Source organism: Haliotis rubra, unplaced genomic scaffold, assembly GCF_003918875.1.
Source record: "Haliotis rubra isolate DU_JTF1 unplaced genomic scaffold, ASM391887v1 Scf2014, whole genome shotgun sequence".
Classification (NCBI taxonomy): Eukaryota; Metazoa; Mollusca; class Gastropoda; order Lepetellida; family Haliotidae; genus Haliotis; species Haliotis rubra.
Genome location: NW_025766020.1, coordinates 1 through 23,558, shown reverse-complemented (window position 1 = coordinate 23,558; position 23,558 = coordinate 1). Strand labels below are relative to the sequence as shown.

Genomic DNA, 23,558 nt, shown 5'->3' with positions numbered 1-23,558 from the left:
ACCACCCAACATATTTATTAAGTGAATAATGATAAATATATAAAAGGTTAAAAATGAAGATGATAGAAAGAGAGACTAATTTGAAGAGTTAAAACTACATTTGATTACATAAGTTTTAGACAATTTTTGAAATGGTAAAAAGTGGAATTAGTGTATTATTGTTTTTGTTGCTAGATTGTTTGGTATAATTTTGTATGAATAAGATATTTAGTGAGTGCTTTAATCAATTTGGGGTTTGTTAGAATGTGCTCAGAGATGAGATCAGAAGAGTTAGCATTATTGAGGTTCTGTTTTAAGGCATTGGTAAATGGGGTTCTTTGTTATATTTTGAGCAGTAAAAGATAGTGTGGGCTATTGTTTCAGGAACTTGGCAAGTGATACATTTGCCGTTTGGATTTGTGTAGATAGTGATTAAGATTGCAGTTTGCTAGTCTTAGTCTGGTTATGGCAACACCAATTCGGCGTATTTGGTGATAATATTTACATTTTGTATTTAGTGTTTGTTGAATTTCGTAGAGTGGATAATGTTTTCCTATTATTTGCCAGTTATAATTGAATGTATTTATTATTATATTGTTAACTTTATTTGTTAGGTCTGTTTTGGAGTAAGGTATTTTTATTTTGTTTTTTTTTAAGTGGAGTCCAAGTTTGGCAGCTTGGTCTGCCATTTCGTTGCCATGGACTCCGATATCTGACGGGACCCAGATAACATGTATTTGATTATGTTTATTTTGGTGGTATAGTATTCTTCTGTGTTATTTATTTGATCTGGTCTTTTTGTTGTAGAGTAATTTTTGAGAGCTTGTATGGAGCTTAAGGAATCCGTAAAAATGCAGATGGTAGTGTTTGTTTGGTCAGATGTTGTTTGCAAGACCAGAACTATGGCTGCGAGTTCTGCTGAGAAGATACTGGAGTTTGCTGGGAGCTTATAGGATTGTTTAAGGCTTTTTTTTTGGTATGTAGATATCAAAACCAGTATTACCATTTTGGCCTTTGAATCCGTCAGTATAAATGTGAAGATTATCTTGTGGATTGTAATTTTGTTGTATGAATTCTTGCACTGTGAATTTATAAAGTATATTGTGTTCAGTAAGTTTTGTGTTGGCCAGGATATTTGGCAGTAATGCTGGAAGAGATTTGTAATATGGGTTTGTATTACATTCTGTAGTATATAAATCAAGTTGTTGTTTAATTTCCTGTATTTTTTGTCCAAAAGGTTTTGGGTATTTGCCTTTATTGATAATGATTTTAGTTTTATTATTAAGAGATGTATAGTGGTTTTCAGTTTTGTTTGTAATGGGGTTGTTAAGGGATCGAGTTACATATTTCATTGTACATCTTTCCCATTCGAGAGTGAGGTCTAGTTCCCCGCATTCTACCAATAATGCTTGAAGGGATGTTCCTGGGAAGGCTTCAGTTATACATTTAAGTGCTTGGAATTGGATGGAACTAAGTTTGTTTTTATGTGTTTGTGCCATATCTTGAAATATTTCGCAGCCATAGAGTAATTTAGATTTGATGAGTGATTTATATAATAGTAGTAATGTTTGTTTGTTGCTACCCCATTTTCTATGTGATAGGTATTTAATAATGTTGAGATCTGACTAGCATTTTTCTTGTATGGACTGAATATCTTGGTTCCATGTTAAGTGCTGGTCTAGGATTAGACGTAAGAAATGTATCTGATTGCGGTAAGTTTTGTTTGTTAATATAAAGATGTACGTTTTGTTGTGCTTTGAATACTACAGTTGTTGTTTTAGTGGTAGAGAGTTGGAACCCCCATCGGTTGGTCCAGTTTTCAATATGGTTAAGTGCAGCTTGAATTTGTTTTTGTGCTTTATATTTTTTTCATTTACCCATATTACTCCATCGTCGGTAAACGGGGATTTGTTTATGTTTTACTGAGGTTGTTGAATATATCATCAACCATAACATTGAAGAGGGTGGGTGAGATGATACTTCCCTGGGGTGGGCCATTTTCTAGTGTATAGTTTTGGGACATTTGGTGGTCTATGGACACCTTAAAGTCTCTGTCTGTTAGAAAGGCTGATACAAAATTTAGAAGTGCCCCTTTTAAACCTTTTTTGCAATTTTTTATGACAACGGGTCTCCAGAGCATATCAAAGGCCTTTGAGAAATCCAAAAAGACTGCAAGTGTGTATTTTGTTGTACTTTGTGCAGTTCTGATTGAGTTGTGAATTTGTGCTAGATGGTCTATGGTGTAGCGATTTTTGCCAAAGCCTGATTGAGTTGTATTATATACATCTTGTGTTTCAAGATATTGTGTGAGGCGGTTGTTAACCATACCCTCCATGGTTTGCATATGTTAGATGTTTAAGATACTGGCCGATATAATTCGGCTTTGTTTACGTCTTGGCCTTGTTTGAGTATGGGTATGATAAGGGAATGTTTCCAGGCTTTTGGTATTTGACCGTTTATCCAAGCTGTATTATAAAGTTTTAGTAGTTGGTTTATTAATGGTTTAGGGGCATTTTTTAACATGATATAACTGGTATTGTCTTGACCTAGGGCTGTACCTTTTTTGTGGTTAATTACGTTGTAAATTTCCACTTCAGGAAAAGGTTTATTGTAGGCTAGATGCGTTTGGGGTTTTTGTGTTGTAGGCTGCTGCTTTTTGAGATTTTCTATTTTTACCCCCCATTGAGTATATTTTTTTCCAGACTTTTCTGGAATTTGTTTTGAAGCTTATGTTGCTGCAGAAATTGTGCCGGTCCTGGTCTCTGGCCTTTTGTATTATTTGTTTGACATTTTGTCTAGCTGCCTGTGCCAGAGGAATTTTATTTTTATCTTTGCGTGCTTGTTTTAATAGGTTTTTTTTTCTGTTGTTTCTGGCTTTATATATTTCTTTGTTCCACCAGGGCACTGAAGTGTTTTGCGTGTATTTACTTAAGGGGATGCTTTGGTCAGCAGCAGTAATTAATGTGCCTATTATTTGCAGGTTTAGTTTGTCTGCATCTTCAAGAAAGTTGGTTTGTTCAACTTGTTGTGTGCAGAACATTTAAAAATTTTCCCAGTTTGCTTTATTAAAATTATATTTTTTCCTTATTTCTATGTTTGATGTGCGGGTAGTTGAATTTTCTTTAAGATTGCCATTTATATGTGTAAGAATTGGGAAATGGTCACTACCCCAGGAATCTGTACCAATATCCCATGAGCAGTGATGGCCTAGTTGAGAGTTTATTAATGAGAGATCAATTGCTAGTATTGGATTTTGGTTAAGCTGTGCCATGTGGCTTGACCCTGGTTTAAAATGATTAAATCATTGTTTTGTGTCCATTATTTTTATTATAGTGCCTCTTTTAAAGGTGGTGGCATCCTCTCCCCTTTTATGTTTGTGGTTTTATCTTTTCTGATGATATTGTAGTGTGGAAAGTATGTAGATTTTCTTGTTGATATTCTGGTTTCTTGTAGAAGAATTATATCAGGTGAAATTATGTTTTGTTAGCAGAGCTTGAATTCGTTTTGACGGGCGTTTAGCCCATTGCAGTTCCACTGTAATACACTTACCGACATGATAATATACATACTTACATACATATATATATATATATATATATATATATATATATATATATATATATACGTGAATGGAAGCAAACATTTAAAGTGATGATGTGTATGTATTTGTTATACCATATTATCGTTTTCGGGGAGTAATAGCCTGGTCTTTGGTTAATATGGTTATATTGGAGACACTTTGTACATTGTGTAGGTTTTAGAGATGAGGTTAAACCTTGCGATCAATGATGCCAGCAAATGGTATATTTGTTGGCAGACTAGTGCCTTGGAAGGTAACAACTACATAGTTGGTTGGTTTTTCTTTGACATGATTCTGTTGGCAGAAAGAATTTTGGTTTGTGTGTTGTTGTTGTTGACTGTTTGGACGAGAGAATCTAGTTGTTGTTGTGTTATTGTTGGGTCTAGTTGTATAACCCCTGTTATTTGTTGCGTCCAGTTAGGTGTTAACACTTTAACTGGAATGTTTCTGATTTTGTTTATTGCTTTGTAGTTTGGTGCATCAGCTATTTCTGTGAACTGGATGAGATATCCATGACCACATTTTGTAAGTTTAGCAGGTGGTAATCCATTTTGGCTAAGAGGGTTATATTGCGTCCTTAGGGCCTGCGTTATACATTCCTTATTCGGCGCCACAGCCAACAATATTCCGGTTTACCCCGTTAGGAAACCTGCCACCCCTTTGCAATAATAAAACCCACCCGCTACTTAATCCCTGTGTTGTTCTACGGTCCCAAATGTTGGGAGATCGAGAACACCCTGTTTTCAACACGCACCTGTACATACATAATCAGAAAGACTTTACTTCGCCGAGCCCTGGTTAGAGTAGGTTCCCAGCAGTGGTATCATAATAGCAGCCGCTCGTTTATCTGGTGTACTATTTACAGTTTGACCTGTTATAGGTGGGAAATGTTGGGAAACCGGGAGTAAACCGTTGAAAACTGCCCCTTGAACACTTGACATGATCATTTCTCCACTTTTTCAGATGCCAAGCATCAGTACAGTAAGTAAACATTACTTTCTAACAATCGCCATAACGATCTATCATGTCATTTGGTGAACATTTAATTAATGTTCCTGGTCTATCACAACGCGCTTCTATGCACACTGTAATGATCTACCTAGTCTGTGATAACATGCAGTACATATGTGAATGATATGCTTGGTCTAATGTAACATGCAGTACATATGTGAATGATATGCTTGGTCTAATGTAACATGCAGTGCATATGTGAATGATATGCTTGGTCTAATGTAACATGCAATGCATATGTGAATCATATGCTTGGTCTAATGTAACATGCAGTACATATGTGAATGATATGCTGTGAATGATATGCTTTGTTCAATATAACATGCAATGCATATGTGAATGATATGCTTGGTCTAATGTAACATGCAGTACATATGTGAATGATATGCTTGGTCTAATATAACATGCAATGCATATGTGAATCATATGCTTGGTCTAATGTAACATGCAGTACATATGTGAATGATATGTTTGGTCTAATATAACATGCAAAGCATATGTGAATGATATGCTTGGTCTAATGTAACATGCAGTACATATGTGAATGATATGCTTGGTCTTATGTAACATGCAATGCATATGCGAATGATATGCTTGGTCTAATGTAACATGCAATGCATATGTGAATGATATGCTTGGTCTAATGTAACATGCAGTACATATGTGAATGATATGCTTGGTCTAATGTAACATGCAATGCATATGCGAATGATATGCTTGGTCTAATGTAACATGCATTACATATGTGAATGATATGCTTGGTGTAATGTAACATGCAATGCATATGTGAATGATATGCTTGGTCTAATGTAACATGCAGTACATATGTGAATCATATTCTTGGTCTAATGTAACATGAAATGCATATGCGAATGATATGCTTAGTCTAATGTAACATGCAATGCATATGCGAATGATATGCTTGGTCTAATGTAACATGCAATGCATATGCGAATGATATGCTTGGTCTAATGTAACATGCAATGCATATGCGAATGATATGCTTGGTCTAATGTAACATGCAATGCATATGCGAATGATATGCTTTGCCTAATGTAACATGCAGTACATATGTGAATGATATGCCTGGTTTAATGTAACATGCAATGCATATTTGAATGATATGCTTGGTCTATGACGGTAACGGGTTGTAAATTGTAATAAAACGTAAATTGTAGTAATTTGCAGAAAATTGTAATAACCCTTGACGTAAATTGTAATAAATACGTAAATTGTAATAAAATTGACGTAAAATGTCATACGCAAATTGTGATAAAATTGGCGTAAATTTTAATAATTTTAGTTGCGGTAAGATGTTATACATATTTACGTAAATTATAATTACAGTTTTAATCATTCGTAAATGCGCGTGTGTTCGTTTAATACGCGACGCATTTCATAAATCATATATAAAGCTTGTTGGGGCGATAACTCAGGAAAGAAATGATGGAGTTTGTTCAAATTTGGTACCAAGGGGTCGAGGCAAGATTCACCGACACCAGTTGAATTTAATTACCTTGAGATAACTTGCAAGGTCAAAGCAAAATCTGAGGGTTTTGTCAATATAAAAATTGTCAGCGCGATAACTCAAGAAAGAATTGACAAATTTTGCTTAAAAAAGTAGTAACCAGGTACGTTGGCGGGATGTGCGGACACCAGATGAATTGGGCGACCTTCAGATTGATAAACACTTATGGAAAATATACTAACCGTAGTATAAAGGGTGCTCTTAGTTATATGACGAAAAATGATATTCGTCCTGATATATATATAATAGATATATAATATCCAACTGTCTTCAGTATCATGTTTTTCTGGCAAATATCTGTTGAGGTTTTGATATGTAAACATATACAGAAGGGGATTCTAACGTGTATATCTAACACACTAATGCATGTAGGGTTGGGGTGGTGTGGTGTTCTAACGGGTATATCTACAAGTGGCGTTCAAAACTTAGTCAGCCTCCCTAGAAAATGATACAAATGCAGCTGTTTTATGTTTTATTTTTTTTCTACATATTATCTGTCAACCTCAAGGAAATATGTTTTGCTATGTTTAAGCCTCACGATCCCCACTTTGTTTGACTTTTTATCTTGGTTCTCCCCAAAACGCAAAATCTGCAATAAATGCGTCACAAACTTCGGGAAACAAAATGTGCAAGTGAGTGTGTTAATAATTTTACGTCACATCGACAATATTTCAGCCATATCGCGACGACAAAAAAGGTATGTACTAAGAATAATAATATATAGACTATTATATACTTTTTAATAACCTGTCAGCAAGGACAGTATAACGACAAGATTATCATACATTAATAAAAAAACAGGACAAAGTCTCAGAGCTTGATGGTGGATAGAATCTAAAACTTTAAGGTTGCTTTTGCAGGCTCCACCATAAATAATGGAGCCATAATCCAGTTTGGAGCGTATAAGTGCTCGGTAGAGTTTGAGGAGGGTTTTCTGACCACCTCCCCACTTTGTATTAGAGATAACATTTAGCAAATCAAGGGCCTTCAGGCATATATTTGTTAAATATTTAATATGAGGTCGGAAAGTCAAGTGCTCATAAACAATTAAACCCAAGCATTTTGCTTCTTTTACCACTTAAATAGGTGTGTTATCTAAATATAAGTCTGTGTCTTTGTGAGGTTTGTATTTGCGAAAAGACTGGATGCAATTAGTTTATATTTTGAAAATTTAAATCAAACCACCATTTATTAATCTTGTTTAAACACAGCTGCAGTTGTCTTTCAATATAATGCAATTTGTTTAATACAGGAAATGTTAAATCATCCACAAATAACGATCCGTCAATTGAATCATTTGAAACCTTTGCTAAACTGTTCATCTTTATACTAAACAATGTGACAGACAAAATATTGCCTTGTAGGACACCCTGATCCTGACTATAATGATCAGACAGGGTAGAACCAATTCATACTTGAAATTGCCTGTCATTTAAAAACTTTGTTTATAAATTGAGGTAAACGGCCTCTCAATCCAAATGCATGTGAGTGAGTGAGTTTAGTTTTAAGCCGCACTCAGGAAAGTTCCAGCTATATGGCGGTGGTCTGTAAATAATCGAATCTTGAACAGACAATCCAGTGATCAACACCATGAGCATCGATCTCCGCAATTGGGAACCGATGACATGTGTCAACCAAGTCAGTGAGCCTGACCACCCGATCCCGTTAGTCGCCTCTTACGACAAGCATGGGTTACTGAAGATCAATATTCTAACCAGGACATTCACGGGTACCAAAGTCATGTAAATCTTTTTACAAAATACCGTATTTCCATGTAGTGTCGTATGCTTTTTCTAGATAAAAAATATCGACACTGTATGTTGTTAATTAATTACAGCGTTTTTTGACAAATGATTCTAAACGCACTAAGTGATCAACGGTACTTATGTTTTAACGAAAACCACGTTGAATTAGGTCAGTTATTAGGTTCAAAATGTGCAAGAAACATTTTGAATGTTTGAGATTGGTAGACGTCCGCTGGAATCAAACTTAGATATTAAAGTGCAAAAAGGGCAATTTGTAACTACAAATCGCTTGTTCAAGTGACACCTCCTTCATGTTTACTGAAAGAGCTTTTTGAAGACACTACCCACCTTTCAGTTGACGTAATCATAAGGACATAACATGCGTTATCATGCTGGAAAATGTTGTTCCGGTGACGTGCGAAATGTGGTATGACGTGGGGTCCGAGAGCTTGGTCGATGTAGCGCACCGCTGTGATGCCGCCGCCTCTCCCTGGACCAAGGTTCTGGAACACCACAGGACCCACTCTCTGGTTCAGGCCTATTCCACCCCATATCATGCTTGCACCTCCCCATTAGTCTCTTTCCATAACACATTGGTCTGAGAAACGGTGGCCACGTCGTCGCCATATTCTTGATCTGCCATCTGCAGTTGATACGCAGTACCGACTCTCATCCGTGAACAGTCTCCATTGCCTGTATCGCCAGTTTTGGGTGTAATAGGGCAATTTGTGTGACGTTCACGCCGATGACGAGGGGTGAGGATAGGTCCAGGGTAAGGTCTACGTCAAATGGGTTCCCGCTGTTAAGACGTCGGCGTAATGTATCAGTATTGGTTGGTCTTCCGTTTGTTCCAACTGTCTGGCGTGCTGTTTCGGATGCCTGCATAAAGGGATTCTGTACACGCTGTCGCACAACATTGCGGTCTTGTCGTCTTAATGGTCACCCTTGGTCTGCCTGTACGGAGGCGATCATTTTGTGGTGTTGGTGGCCTGGAAACGTTGCTGCAGCCTGTAGATGGTCCGAACGTTGACCTGGAAGTGATTGGCAACGACTTGTGCAATGTGGCCAGCTTCAAGTCTTCCTAGCGCCTGGTTGCTCTTGAGCTGTCGTGAGTCGCTGCATCCTGCTGACGTTGTAATATGAATGTTTCAACCAGGTTTGGAGGTGCATTTTATAGGGCTGGTCTTGTGAACAGCACGTGCAGCATGATTTGCATGGAAAACATGAAGAACGACGTTCAATCTCCGAGATCAGGTTGCGTTTTTGAGACCACTTCCTGGGTTCCATTCTGAGTTTGGGAAGGAATGTCTTTGCTCTGGTAATGATGGACATGTTGTCATAAATATACAATCAAAACATTAAATGAGTTTACAGTAAGCCGTTTCTGCGACGGAAAATTCCAAACTGACGTTTCTTTTGCTGCTTAGTATATATCACTGTGTGTGTGTTTTTTTCGACAAAGTGGAAAACGGGTAATGTTACTCTTATTTTGAAAGAAGGAGATACATCCCTCCCAACTAATTACTGACCTATTAGTTTACTATCTATCCTGGGGGCAATTCTTGAAAGAATAATGGTAAAAGCATGTGCATAACCATTTCCATGAACATAAGTAAGTAATTCCAGTCAGGTTTTACTGCTAGTCATTCTAATACATCTCAACTTATAGAAATGTATCACAATATATGCCCAGTCCTAGATAATCGCCACCTTTACTGTGTGTAGTATTTTGTGCATTTCAATACCTTTGACACAAATTAGAAAAATTATGGTGTTCGTGGAAACGTTTTAGTGGGTTAACAATTTCAATAGACGACAGTGTGTCTCTCTTAATGGAACATTGTAAAAAAAACTTGTCACTGCAGGGTTAAGGATCTGCCCTTGGTCCATTTGTGATCCTTTGCACAAATTTACTTAGAAAATTATGGTGATGCATCAATCGGAGTCCAATTCAATAAATGGTGTTAGTTAAGTTCAACCCTAATAAGACTAAATTTATGCTTTTCAACCATGGGCATTGGCCTCAAGTCCCTGACTTGATCTTTAATAATGAACATTTGGAGTGTGTACATCAACATAAACATCTTGGTGTTATCTTATCAGACAATACAAAGTGGTCTCATCATGCAACTGCTGTAATAGAAAAAGGCCTCTACAATAGTTTCCTGTTGTAGAGGGAGGGGGTTAGAGACCTTTTTGGTCAGCCATTTTTTTTATAACGTCACATAGGTGTGTGACCTTTGTGTGACTTAATCAACTGTTGAACCCTTTAAGCCCCACCCTCCTTTGGGATTTTTTAATTTTTTCTTTTTATTATTATTTTTATTCCAGCATAATGGGTACTGACACATGGGTACGAACAGGCATCAGGTACAAGCTTCATAACAAAGTTCAAGGAGATGGACATTGAAAAGTGTAATGAAGTAATTCTATGGCTGTACAGATATAAAGTATTATATAAATACTCTATCTCCGGCTGGTACAATCCGGTTCAAGATTGGCACAATGTTTGACAGAGAATGTAAACTTCAAGGTTGTATGCCAGTGATACACAAAATCAGATATAGACAGACAATCTGACTCGTTTGAGATGCAAAGTTCAAGAAAGGCACATATGGCTATAGGCTAATAGCAAACCAAAAGGCCAATAGTGTACACGATCAGATGTAATTTGTCAGCTTGAGATGTACAAGCATGTTTGAAAATACAATAATTGAACAGTGGCAGAAAGTCTGCAAGAAGAGTCACTCTATGACTATGTACCATATCAGGTGTGATTTATATGAATGTAGATGTGTATACATACTGACCTGAAAAGTTTCAAAAAGGCATAGTGTTTGCACATGGAGGTAAGTATATAACTGTAAGCCAATAGTAAACACCATCAGATGTAGTTTATCTGACTAAAAGTCTACGGGTTATGGATCCTAAGACTCAGAAGTGGTACAAAAATTCTCAGAGAGAAGACAGTCAGTAGCTGTAGTCACAGTAATATACAACAATCATACATAATCTATCTGATTAAAATTGTACAGGTGTGTTTGAGCAACAAAGTTCAGTGATTGTACATTGTTTACATCGAGTAGTAACTATGGCTGAAAGCCAATACTAAATAACATCTATATCTAATACATCTGCTTAAAGTTTAAAACTATTTGTGAGTGGAGACCATTTTTTCAAAGGCATTATACTTGTTGTTTTACAAGCAATGAACCTTTCAATGGCATAAACTTGTCTGATGTTATTTATAACCTTATCCACTGATAGGGTGTTGCCCTTTAGACTACATAGAAAAATATGCCTTTTGCTCAGTAGGATTAGGTGATTCAGCAATTTATATTGGTCTGGATAGCCAAAAGGATTGCATTGGTATCCAGAGTTATACCCATATTAATGTGGGTCTTCAGAAATAGTTCCAGAGTCACCCAAAAAATGTTTTACATATTCACATTGAAGGAAGACATGAGCTAAGTCCTCCCCGGTCAGTTTTACAAAAAGTGCAGATATCATCGTTTACTAGGTTCATAGCCTTTAGTTCCCTCTTAGTGTAAACTATGTGGTGAAGAAATTTAAATTTAAATTCTAAAAGTTTTACATCTTTTCATGACGCAAGTAAGCACTTTAAACTGTACCAGTTTGTCGACCACCTCTTCTACACGCTGTATAGCTTGCACTAGGCCGGAGTGATTCTTCCTCAGAATATCACGGTGAATGGCTTCCATCTTTGAGGTAAACAACTACCAGAACCAGTAGAGTCAAGAGCATGCGTACATTCTCTCTGGCGACTGAATGACATGGGGACTGTTCGGGAGCCTTATATTGCCCACACACGAGTCTAAAAATACCTCTGGGAAAGTCCCCAGGTCAGCTCGATTAGGTCACACAAAGGTCACACCTATGTTACGTCATAAAGCATAATGGCCGACCAAAAGGTCTAACACACAACAACAACAACAACACACACACACACCTCTCTCTCTCTCTCTACAACAGTTTTCCTCTCAGTACGGTCGTTAAAGTACGCCCTACAATGAAATATTCTATCAAGCATGTGTGAAATGTACTAGACATATCTAGGTCTGGGATAATAAATTATTGTCCCGCAGATATTAAATATAAACTTCAAATGGTTCAGCTTGAAGTAGCAAAAGCTAGTTTGTATAGTAAAACTAGTTGGTTACCTTTAGACGTTAGACACACACAAACTTTGAAGCTTTGACAAAATTGTTAACATGCAAGCGTCTGATTACCTTACAGACTTACATCTACCATCTACTGAAACTTTTTCTCAATACAATTTTGGGAGCAAGTCTAATTTGGCTATTTTAAAGTTTCAAACTACAGTTCTTCAAAAGTCATTTACATATGATTGTGCTTGTTTATTGAATAATTTAGGTCGTTAACATAGTAGGATATGGTCACGAATAAAATTTTCTATTTATTACCGAAGTCTTTTATTGAGGAAATTACACGATAATCTACTTTCCAACAAAGGCAAGCTCCCCGTCATCGTTGTATTTAGAAGGCGGCTTCTTAGAAGCAACGTGACGTCATAACATTGTTCATGATGTCATTTCACCATGACAAAGTGATATTTTACCCGGTGCATATCGTATGAAAACAAATGACCCCTCGTAGGTTATAAGCATTGTTACTATCATTCTTTGAGGTTAATGTCACCCATTGATTTCTTTGTTGTATTTTTGGCTGTGAAATTAATGTTTTCCTTAATATACCCCTCACAATTAAATGTCAACAAACATTGTATACCTTACAGAAAGAAGTTTTGACTTTACTTTGATAACGAGCACATATGATCGATTCCTTGAAGCAAATGATACAATTCAATAGCATTTCTACATTTTATTTTAAATGCATCAATAAAATACAACAAGTGAGTAGACAGTTTGACTGCTATGTGGCAAGGAATAACCATGCGCCAGCGATTCATAATATCCTTAGCAAATTTAACATCAAATTCCTCTCATAAAAATTCAGTAATAAATTGTACTATGATAAAGAAACTAATACGAACCAGGTTAAACTGTGACAACGCAATATATGAATGTATGATCGAAACATAAATCATAATAAACTCATATGATTGAAACATCAAATTAATTTCAAATATGTCCTTCCAAATTGATGAAGAAGAATAAACATACTTTTCAAAGCGCAAACAAACAATATCCTGTTATGTTTTGATATGACATGACGAATTTCAAAATGTAATAGAATTAACTTTAAGATATTGAAAGCTATTGCTCGGGAAATATGTCCTTGTGTCAACAGTGAAAATAACTCCATAATGAATAACAATTAACTTTAATATTAAAACAAACACAAATAATCTCTGGTATTTGTAAGACGTGTCACGAATACTTTCACAGCTGGTAGTATTAACATGGAATTATAGAAACCAATTTGTAACAAAATTTTGAAAATCCATAATGAAAAGGTTTTTGTCACAAACACAGCTATTACCCCCGCCACATGTCGATATCTTAATATCGCAATAATATCGGCGTGACCCTGCAAATTATCTAAACGTTACCGAAACTGTCATCGGATGCCTTGATACAAAATGCGAACAAATTCCATCCATTAGTTTGGGGATATTGCAAGAATACTCGCTGTGACCTTAAAAATTATCCGAAGATCACTGAATTCGACTGGCGTTAGACCATATTCCCAACACATTTTGGGTACTACTTTTAAGCAGAGTATATTCATTCTTTCTTGTGTTTTCGCACTAAGAAGTTACATATGTGCAAAACAAACAATTTTTGTCGCTGTGAACTTAAAACGTTCCCCAATCGGCTGGTGTAGGGAATCCCACCAATACATCTTGATATAAAATTGGATCAAGATCTATTAATTCTTTCTTGAGTTATCGCGCTAACAATCTTTATATTGACAAAACCCTGAGATTTTAGCTGTGACCTTGCAAATTATCTCAAGGTAACTAAATTCAACTGGTGTCGGTGAATCTGGCCACGACACCTTGGTACCAAATTTGAACAAAATCAATCATTTCTTCTAACAAGCTTATATGATTATGAAATTCAACGAAAAACAAACACACACGTATTTACGAATGATTAAAACTGTTATGACAATTTACGTAAATATTTATTTACATTTTACCTCAACCAAAATTATTACAATTAACGTCATTTTTATTACAATTTGCGTATTACAATTTACGTCAATTTTATTACAATTTACGTATTTATTACAATTTACGTCAAGAGTTATTACAATTTGTTGCAAGTATTACAATTTACGTTTTTATTACAATATACGTCGTAACACGGGTCATTTCACCCCAAACATGTTCACCCCAAGTCTTTTCACCCGGGTTGTTTCACCCCATACAGTTTCACCCCATTTGGAGGTTGTTTCACCCAAGCAAACAGATAGTATCATTATCAACTGTAAAATTGTTTCAATAATATATTCATCTATGTATAGTGTCGAAACAGCATATTGAGATTGTTAGAATAATTATATCAGTTCATATGTGCCATATATCCTGTGTTGATGGCGATGACAAGTTTCACACTGCCGTCCATCTTGACGCGGTCCTACTCTCTTCTTGCAGCTGAGGCAGATGTCCAAACATGCATTCGTCATGACACACATGCATTAGTAATGACTAACTCAATGTCGACAATGTTCATTCAAGTTTTAAGCGTGATGAGATGAGATTAAAAGAGATATAAGCTTTAAATCCGATATGCCATCTGAACAGAACTGAACTTTATTCACTCAGGGTGCAAACTGCAGCATAAGAAGTACATATATAATATTTACATTTATACAACATAAAAAAGTATGTACAAACAGTATGATAGGTGCAATGAACACCGAGGTAGTTTACAAAAAAATTAAAGTTTTCTTAAAGTTCCTAGCTTCTTGATGTTAAATAGGATATTGATTTTATACATATATGTTCTATATAATAGTATTTCCGCATATATTTTTCTTTCTAATTCTAATTTGGGACATATAAAACAATAATAAACTTTGTCACCAATATCTTTTAGGTTACACATAGTACACTTTCTATCATTTACTGGGATTCGTCGCCCGTGGGACTCACAGAGGTTTATGGACAAGAAGTCGACCTTTGAAATTTCGCTATGGACACGAAGTCGACCCGCGGTAGACTTTGATGTTGAAGGCGTTGCTAGAGTCACGCTAATCCGCTAGTAGGTGTTGCTTTAAGATTTTCCATAACCGGAGCATCGTGTAAGGCGTGAACATAGTTCGCTCAACATGTCATCAATGTTATCATACATATGAGAGTGAATTCACAATTATGAACATATTTAAGGAAGGAACGCGCGGTAGATTGCATTCAATTTCGATATGGCAAATACACAGTTACATCCAGTGGTGGAAGATACCTGTGTGTTGGTGGATTTATGAGTGAAGCGAAATTGGATATCCTGGTAGTGCACAGAAAAGAAGTGTAATTCACTGCGTCAACTGTCAATGACATTGTGACGATGGTGAAAGGTGACCATGCTCATCCCCGTGTCCAAGTAGACATAACGGTAAGCATCTTGTCAATGCCTGATATCAATCTGTTACTTAGGAAAATATAAAAGTAAAATAGATATATCAAATCTGAATAATGTACGTGACCATGTTTTGCATATCGTTTAACAGATTTTCTTAACAATTCTAACAATTTATATATAGCAGTAGAGTGGTGTAATGTGGTCTGTGTAAAAGAATGTGTAAAAAAAAGAAGTAATAAATCTACATTTACTGTCTTTCAGATGAACCAGTTTGCAAATGGTGCATATCACCTACTTCATGTTGGATGATTTTGTATACGAAATAAAATGGACGAATTATAGTACTTTTCTCCTGTTGTCTGTGTTCTCAACCGCATAATCTGGATTATCGCCTTGTGAAAACACAGGATTATTTCTTGGTCTTTTCTAATCCCCTGTTAATTGGTTTAAGGTCAAATGGACAGGACATCGACCTTTTTCTTAACTGAACCGTGACATTTCACCCAAGGGTCGACGTCCTGTGCAGACACCCTCACAGACACACTTGCATTTGCCTCATTGTTGTAAAAACATTGCCTAATTAGGATTAACAGATTTAAGCATGAATACCATTCTCCATGTATACTCAGTTAGTTGGGGTGAAACAACTCTTAATTAGGGTGAAACGACCCCTGATGTGGGCTGAATTGACCTAGTATGGAATTGGGATGAAACAACCCGGGTGAAATGACCTGGGTGAAACGACACGGAACCATCTTTGACAACCTTGAGCTTCCATGTGAATAATATACGTCATTTCATGTGTGTGTGATATCATGCAGTATATTATAAGTTGTTCACTGGTCTCTAGGGGACATGGGTTGATGTACCCTTTGTTTATGTTCCCTGAACCCGAAGGGTACATCAACCCATGGGCCCCGAGGGACCAGTGAACAACGTATTTATCTTACCGAACACCTTGATGTTAATTTTGAATTGTATGAAGCACGGGTACAAATCTTTTTGTAGCCATCGCTAGATTTTGCTGCCAAGAAAACAGATTTAGTAGTTATCTCCTTCCATCGATTTGCATTCGCAAAACATCGGTAATACATCATACGTGATTCAATGCTATTCGAGAAAAAATTACTACCACGAAGTACCAAATGAGTTGCCATTGACAGCGGGGTACATTGAAATGTTACTTGCTTGTAAGCGGGGCACATTGAAAATAATAGAAGAGCGCTCAGCCAATCAGAAAGTGACATTTATGTGTGAGGTAAGATAAATGTACATCTACCATGACAGTGAGGAAATGAGGTATTTCACTCCATCGATAACTAAATTTTCACATACATTTTACACAAAATCTGCATAATCGGTCACACAAATTAGAAATTAGAAACCCTCTTACATGGTACAAGTTACAATGGACATTTAATAGATAATTAATAATGTTACAAACATGTCACCGGAAATTCCTGGGAGTGTTTTATCAAAAATACAACATGCAGTGATGACACGTGTAGGTTTCTTTCATTGTTTCTTTCAATATTTCAGCCAGGGCGGAGGTAAAGCTTCGTGTATTGAATGTCAAAGTATACCGAGGAGCTGTCTGACACAACGTCGCCCGAATTCACAGAGCTTCACAATAAGTTTTGTTTGAACGTAAGTGCGTATAGAAACCCCGGTTGCTTGGAAAACAGGAAAACACTTTGTGCCACTGTATTGAGTTTGTAACTGAAAATGTTTACTTGATAACTAATCTAAACTCTTCTTTCTATTATCCAGAAAATATAAATTATGACAGTAAAGATGTATTTCTTTTATCGTCATAGGATTAAGTCCAAGTAGCTGTAGAAGTGATTGATGTGAAAATCGTTTGTTCCACAGGTCGGAAGCATTGTGGATAAAGACAAATCTACAACGGGATATCAGGGATGTGCAGTTGAAAGTGCAAGGTATCTACTTTGCTTAATCTCTTAGTTATTAATGGTTCAAGAGCACAAACGACCATAATCAAAGGGAGATAACTGCGTGAATGTATTTACCTCGTATGTAGTGATGTGCATGATTGTGTGTGTGTGTGTGTGTGTGTTTGTTTGTGTGTGAGAGAGAGATGTTACTAGTCTGACTTTGGCTTTACTGCTAGCAAACGTCCCGACTCAATTTAGTAAATGGTGTTTTTGAATGGAAGGTCACTGGTCCATGTACAATTGAGTTACATAGATATTCAGTTCTTTTAAATTATAGTTTCCGGACAACAACTGACATTTCATGACAACAACTGACGTAACATATAAGCATCATGAATGGATACTAATGCTTTTAGGTTTATAAAATGCCATTAAATATAGCAAGGGATGTTCCAATTTGTGGGAGGAGAGGGGGCATTATTTGGGAACCAATATGTGGTATTTAGAAAATGATATTCCTTTCGCAAAGTCTCATGAATTTTGTGCACATAATTTGCATGATGTGCACGTGAACATTTTCGGGATGAAATTCAAAATTTACAGTGAAACGTGTCTGAGTCTTGCTGTTCATTTCAGTGATAATTCCAGAATGAAAGTTGTTCGGATATTTTCAATTAAACGGCTTTTTTATTATTAGACGGTCAGATATGACAAATTATTGGTATGTGTAACTCCGGTATGTCCTATAAAGCAATTGGTCGGATAACTACATAATTGTCAGTCGTTTATTAAAAGCAAGACAGGGATTCAAATGAGGTGAGGGATCGACCACGTTCTGACGGCCCGGGTGACGTCAAATCGTGAAGACAGTGCCTTACTGAGAGTCACTCGTCGACAACCATTCGCCACAAGCATCGTTCTGACGGACTGGTTACAATTTTGCCGGGTCTTTACGAGAACAGTCCGGAATCGCCTTAGGAGTCTTGTACAACCATAGAAGGAAGCGATCATCTTAACAAGCACGTTTGGCTTCTTGTTTACCACGGCAACGCAGGAATCTGAGGACTTGGCGAAGAATTCATTGGTCTGATTAAAAGCCGATTCCTTCTTCATGTAACTCAAAACTGAGTTTGGAGCCAGCGTAATAATACATTCAACTAACTGAAATATTGAAAGAAACAACACATTAACGTAAACGTGTCACCACTGCAGGTTATATATTTGGGAAAACACTCTCAGGAATTTCCGCTAACAAGATTTTCTACTTTAACCAACCAACCGACTTAGAGTGGAGGTTCCGTTATCATGCGGGATGTGTCTCTCATGACTGTACTCTTGATTTGGTGACAATACGTGGGAATCTATTGGGTTATCAGTATATCCAGGAAGTGCTGGATCCAGTTGTTGTCCCTCATTTTGATACTCCTCTTACCACAAGGCCTGTATTGCTGGATGGCAAAGCTAGGGCAATGCAATAGCAGTTTTCATTCAGAGCAATGCAGTGACTCACATTCGGTGACCCGCATTGGGGGTTTATCGGGCGATGGATACCAGCACCCGTGCCACCTTCGTCAAAATCTGCATGAGGAGCAGCTTTGCTCCAGGAATGGCGACAGTGTCTTCTGCAACGACGGCTGACGGGGTATGAGACGTAGGGTACAGGCAGTAATCCAAGTATGTGGAGGGTACGCTAGATATTGATTGTACAACGTTCCCAGGTTACAAATAAACGTTTAGTCTCATCACATACACGTCATGTTGTCTGATCCACTCTGTGACTCCATACTCCATAAGCTATCATTTTGAGCCCAAACAGATGGTTTGTGTAGTGTGCCATAACCATTGTCAAAACGTCGGAGGAAAGTGTCCTTAATTGTGTTTCTTGTAGACAAGACATGATCTTATAGAAAAGAACATGCAGCTTTACCAACGTACTGTGCGTGCACACCACTGATGTTAGCTGAAAAATACGACTTTGTAAAGATATCCGGGCTGTATATTATTAATAAGGGTCATACAGAACAAAATAAAATGTTACAGGTACCCGTGCAAATATGTTATAACAATATAACAATGGTACTATTCACGATGCTTGTAAAGTTATGTAATAATAATAATAATATGTACATTTTATAGCGCATCTATTCACACAGTTATATACTGCGTCCACTGTCACACGATTTGTATTGCAGAAACGGCTCTGTCATCATTGCAGCAATTTTCTACTTCATCTTCTCAAACGTCAGCTCCACTGCAAGTTGCACTGACTAACATTTTAAGCCCTCCTCATCCCCAACCACCACACTGTCGATCTACGTCATTGAGACAGAGTCTGTGACAGTTGCTGTGGTCACTGTAGAAGAGACGAGTCAGGATATTACCACAGTCAAGCCCGGTAGGAAGGTCGAATATCTCACTCAAAATACAACGTGCATGCACCTGCGTGTATCTGCTAGTAACAATCATGAGTCATGCTGGGTGTTCAGTGCAATCCCACTGAGATACCATGACACAGTTTTACATATACATATGGCTGCTAAAGATCACATCTCAATCCCTAAAATAGTTAGCGAAGCATCAAGCCAGTGTGTAGCTGTCTTGGGTGAAGCTGTCCAAGCATATGGTTCTGTTCAGATGACTTCAGGTTCAGCTGTCGAATCAATTAACCTTGATGTATCAAACACAGGTTTAGGTGTAAATAGCATGCAAATTTCTATTTTGCCAGACTACACATCTGCGTCGATAGATCCTACAGCGACGCATGACGTCTCATCCACCGTCATTCCAACAACATCACTTCTTCCACCAACGTTGTCCATGACCGATGTCAGTGTCTACCAAGGAGACTGGGACGTGATTCTTCTGTGTAAGATAGACAGGAGCTACACATTCAGCAGTGTGCACTTCTTCAAGAATGACGCCCTGTTAGACCAGTCTCCAGACATCAGCGACAACATGACCGAGTTCTCCTACAGGATAAACTATCCACGCTGCACTGACACCGGGGATATGAATGTCGTGTCGTGAGCGAAGAGGGGAATCTCACAACGACGGCGAATGTTACAGTTCTTGGTAAGCACTGACAACGCAATTGAAGATATTTCCCATAGATAAAGCTGGATTCAATGTAGAGCCGCACCAATTTACACTTGTCAGAGGGTACGCAAAGTATGTGATGTCGACTACCCATTTCGTGGAAGGTGCTGCGGTTGTTTGGAGAGAATTCCCATAGATATTGCTGGACTCATATATGATTCAGTAGTTCATTGATTTTACACATATGACATTTTATGACATTATGCAAGTTCTATTTCACTGACACTAAATCATTATTGACCTATTTCTTTGTCAGTTCATGCAGGACAGCCGACCTTGACCCTTCCGTTTGAGATAGTGGAAGGCAGATGGAAGGAGACGTCATTGTTTGTGTGCACCTACAGACAAGGCGTCCCTCCAGCTGAAGTATACTGGAGTGCAACACTGGCCAATGGAACAACACTGGACAGACTGAACTTCATCACACAGGACTTTGTGGCGGAGAAACCAGACTGACACGTGTGCCCTGGAGGCGACGTCCCAGTTTTACTATGCCTTCAGCATGGCATGGAATGCCTCCAGCATCTGCTGTAACGTCAAGCAAGGAGCTAACACATCCACAGCCTGTGGAGATGTTCATGTTATTCCATGTAAGTAGATGCAAATATCAGACAATTTAACACACTTGAATAGAATTTATAACCATTGTGTGCATTTAATTATTTATTAGCAACACTATGTGTCATCGCATTTCGATTGACAAAATACTGATGCGTGTTATAAGAAGTAGCTATTTATCTATATGATCACTTTTCAGCGGACAAGTGCGTGAACCAGACTGGCAAAATTAGAGCATCCCTACACGTGTCAACTCTGGATCTCATGTGTCAACGATGTTGTGTACATCTCCACATGTGGGGAAGGCCAGTGCATTGATATAGAGAATGATGTGTGTATGTCAGGAGGTCCTCCTCCTGGTCCATCAGGTATTTAACAGACGATTATGACTAAAGAGTAAACAACACTCTAACAAGTAAAATTATACGTTAAACAAAAGAAAGGGTTGAGGTGCTCTTCTCCTTTAGTGATCAATACTTTTATGAAGATGAGTCCTGTTATTTATTTATCTTTACAAATACAAACCATATCAGTGACCTAGCAAAATTCTGACAAAATGTGAATGCCATATAAAGTGGGCAAATTCAACATATTTATCATCAGGGATAACACTCTCTCATTTGGAGGCATTTTGAGATGAAAATGAGATGAAAATATGTGCTATAGACTACCAGTTTTCAGACCAGCATTTTGTCGACTATGCGATGGCTAGTGTATGAGATTGATCGGTGACTTTGTGTTGGTGATCTGGTGCCTGATTCTGAGAGTGCGGCATCGAATGCCGAATGGGACTCAGCCAAAAGGGTTCTAACATATGTTCTTTACAGAGAAAGTGTAATCCCAAGTATAAAAAGTGTTGACCACTTTCTGAATGGCGCTGTGCATCATACTTCTGCCACACTGAAGTACTTTCCAGACATTGATATACATACATAGTAACATTTGTATAGCGCCGATATCCAGCTCAGCTGCTCAAAGGCGCTTTGTTTTTCCCTCGATCACTGGATGTCAATCTCAAGTCGTATTATTAATCTTCAACTCCCTGGGGATCATACAACTCTTGCAGCCACTAGGCGCACCGAGTTCGTGTGCCTTTCCCATTCTTACGAGGTACCTAAATGTGCTTGATTTATACAGTAGGTGACCGATACGTGCAGTAAGTGACTACTTATGTGACTCTTCCACAAAGGTGAATTCTCCTGTGAAGGCAGAGTGAGTGGCGATCGCATACCACGAAGTTACACATACCCAAGTCACTGCAGAGAGTACTACTGGTGCGTGAACGGTGCTCCCACCAACATTACATGTCCTGCGGATTCCTATGTCATCTGGAATACAACATCAGAGTTGAGCTGTACTGACGATTATGCTCTTCATATTGTGCAGTGAAAGGTAATCCCCATCTTTAAATTACCTAGGAACTGGCATCAAGTACTTATGTGCGTGTCATGCACTACATATATCCAGTCTCCCTCTTTACATTCTGTCATCACGAGATTAATGTATCCGTGCCCACTGGAGTTTAGTCTGATTACCACTTCTCTGAAAATATAAATGTTTATATTCTCATGGTAAATTTTCCGCATTTTCATTAATGGAGACTGTAGAAAGTCTGTATCCTGGAACTACCTGAACTCCTGTTGTTTCAGCTGCTAATGAAAGTACGAGTGGGACAGGAACGACTGTGGGTAAGAGCCATGTTTCCTTTGACTTTTTTATCCCCTGAATTATGTAATCAAATAGTTAAATGTCGGTGTTGAAAAGTAATGTCTGACATATGGTTAAGCGTTGCGAGAATACAATGTATGGTTACATCCTGTGACCCAAAACCGTAAGCAGTAGAGCACTCGTTTAGCTGAAGCGTTTTTACTTACTGCCATTGTATATTTGATATCCTGTAGATACGATCATAACGTAATATTTTGTTGTGTCATGACATATAATTAACACGCCATTTTCTTTTCTTGAATCAGGGCCAGAAGAAACCACGACGATAGGTAATGTCATTTTTTGTTTCAACACTCTCAATCTGAGAATGATTTTTACCAACCAATACTTGTTTCCAGAGGAGATATCGCTTTTAAAGATCAAGCTGTCATCTCCTAGGAGATATCGTTTAGGGTAGGTTTTGAGCCAATTGCTGATTGGTCAATATTTTCGACTGCTTTCATCTCCCTTTAGCTGTAAACAATGATGGCCAAAGCATTTGAGCTTATATTGTTCATGATTTGTTCTAACGGCATAAACGTTTGCTAAAAAAATGCCACAAAGAAATTGTGAAACTTATGCATTACAGAATTTTAAAGCAATGAATGTTAGCACTACTTTTCTATGTGCTTGTTTTTTTACGTAATGGTGTCACACATTCCCTCATCCATTACTCGGGTTTACGTGTATATAGAGAATACTGACGAGGTCTCATTATATTCAGAATTATACGAATGAGTGTCCTCTTCCTATGGTATCTGACCGAGCGAAAGCGAGGTCAGATAACATAGAAGGTCACGAGTTTCGTATAATTCGTATGTAATGAGACCGAGTGTGGTATTTTATTTATTACCCCCTGCCTTTACATGCATTTAAAATGACAAAATAGCGTATTTTTTGTTATGTTTTTGGTTTCAAACCGAAACCGGT

The 23,558-nt window shown here is 37.6% G+C and overlaps 1 protein-coding gene across 1 annotated transcript in view; it reads left to right on the top strand.

Moving 5' to 3' along the window:
* The window catches only part of LOC124275722, a 45,926-nt gene extending 23,758 nt beyond the window's left edge, over nucleotides 1-22,168 (top strand). The window contains exons 8-10 of the mRNA XM_046711363.1: nucleotides 20,620-20,953; nucleotides 21,121-21,289; nucleotides 22,111-22,168. The gene's annotated coding sequence lies outside the window, so the exon portion shown is untranslated. The remainder of the gene's footprint in view (nucleotides 1-20,619; nucleotides 20,954-21,120; nucleotides 21,290-22,110) is intronic.
* The last annotated feature ends 1,390 nt before the right edge of the window (nucleotides 22,169-23,558 follow it).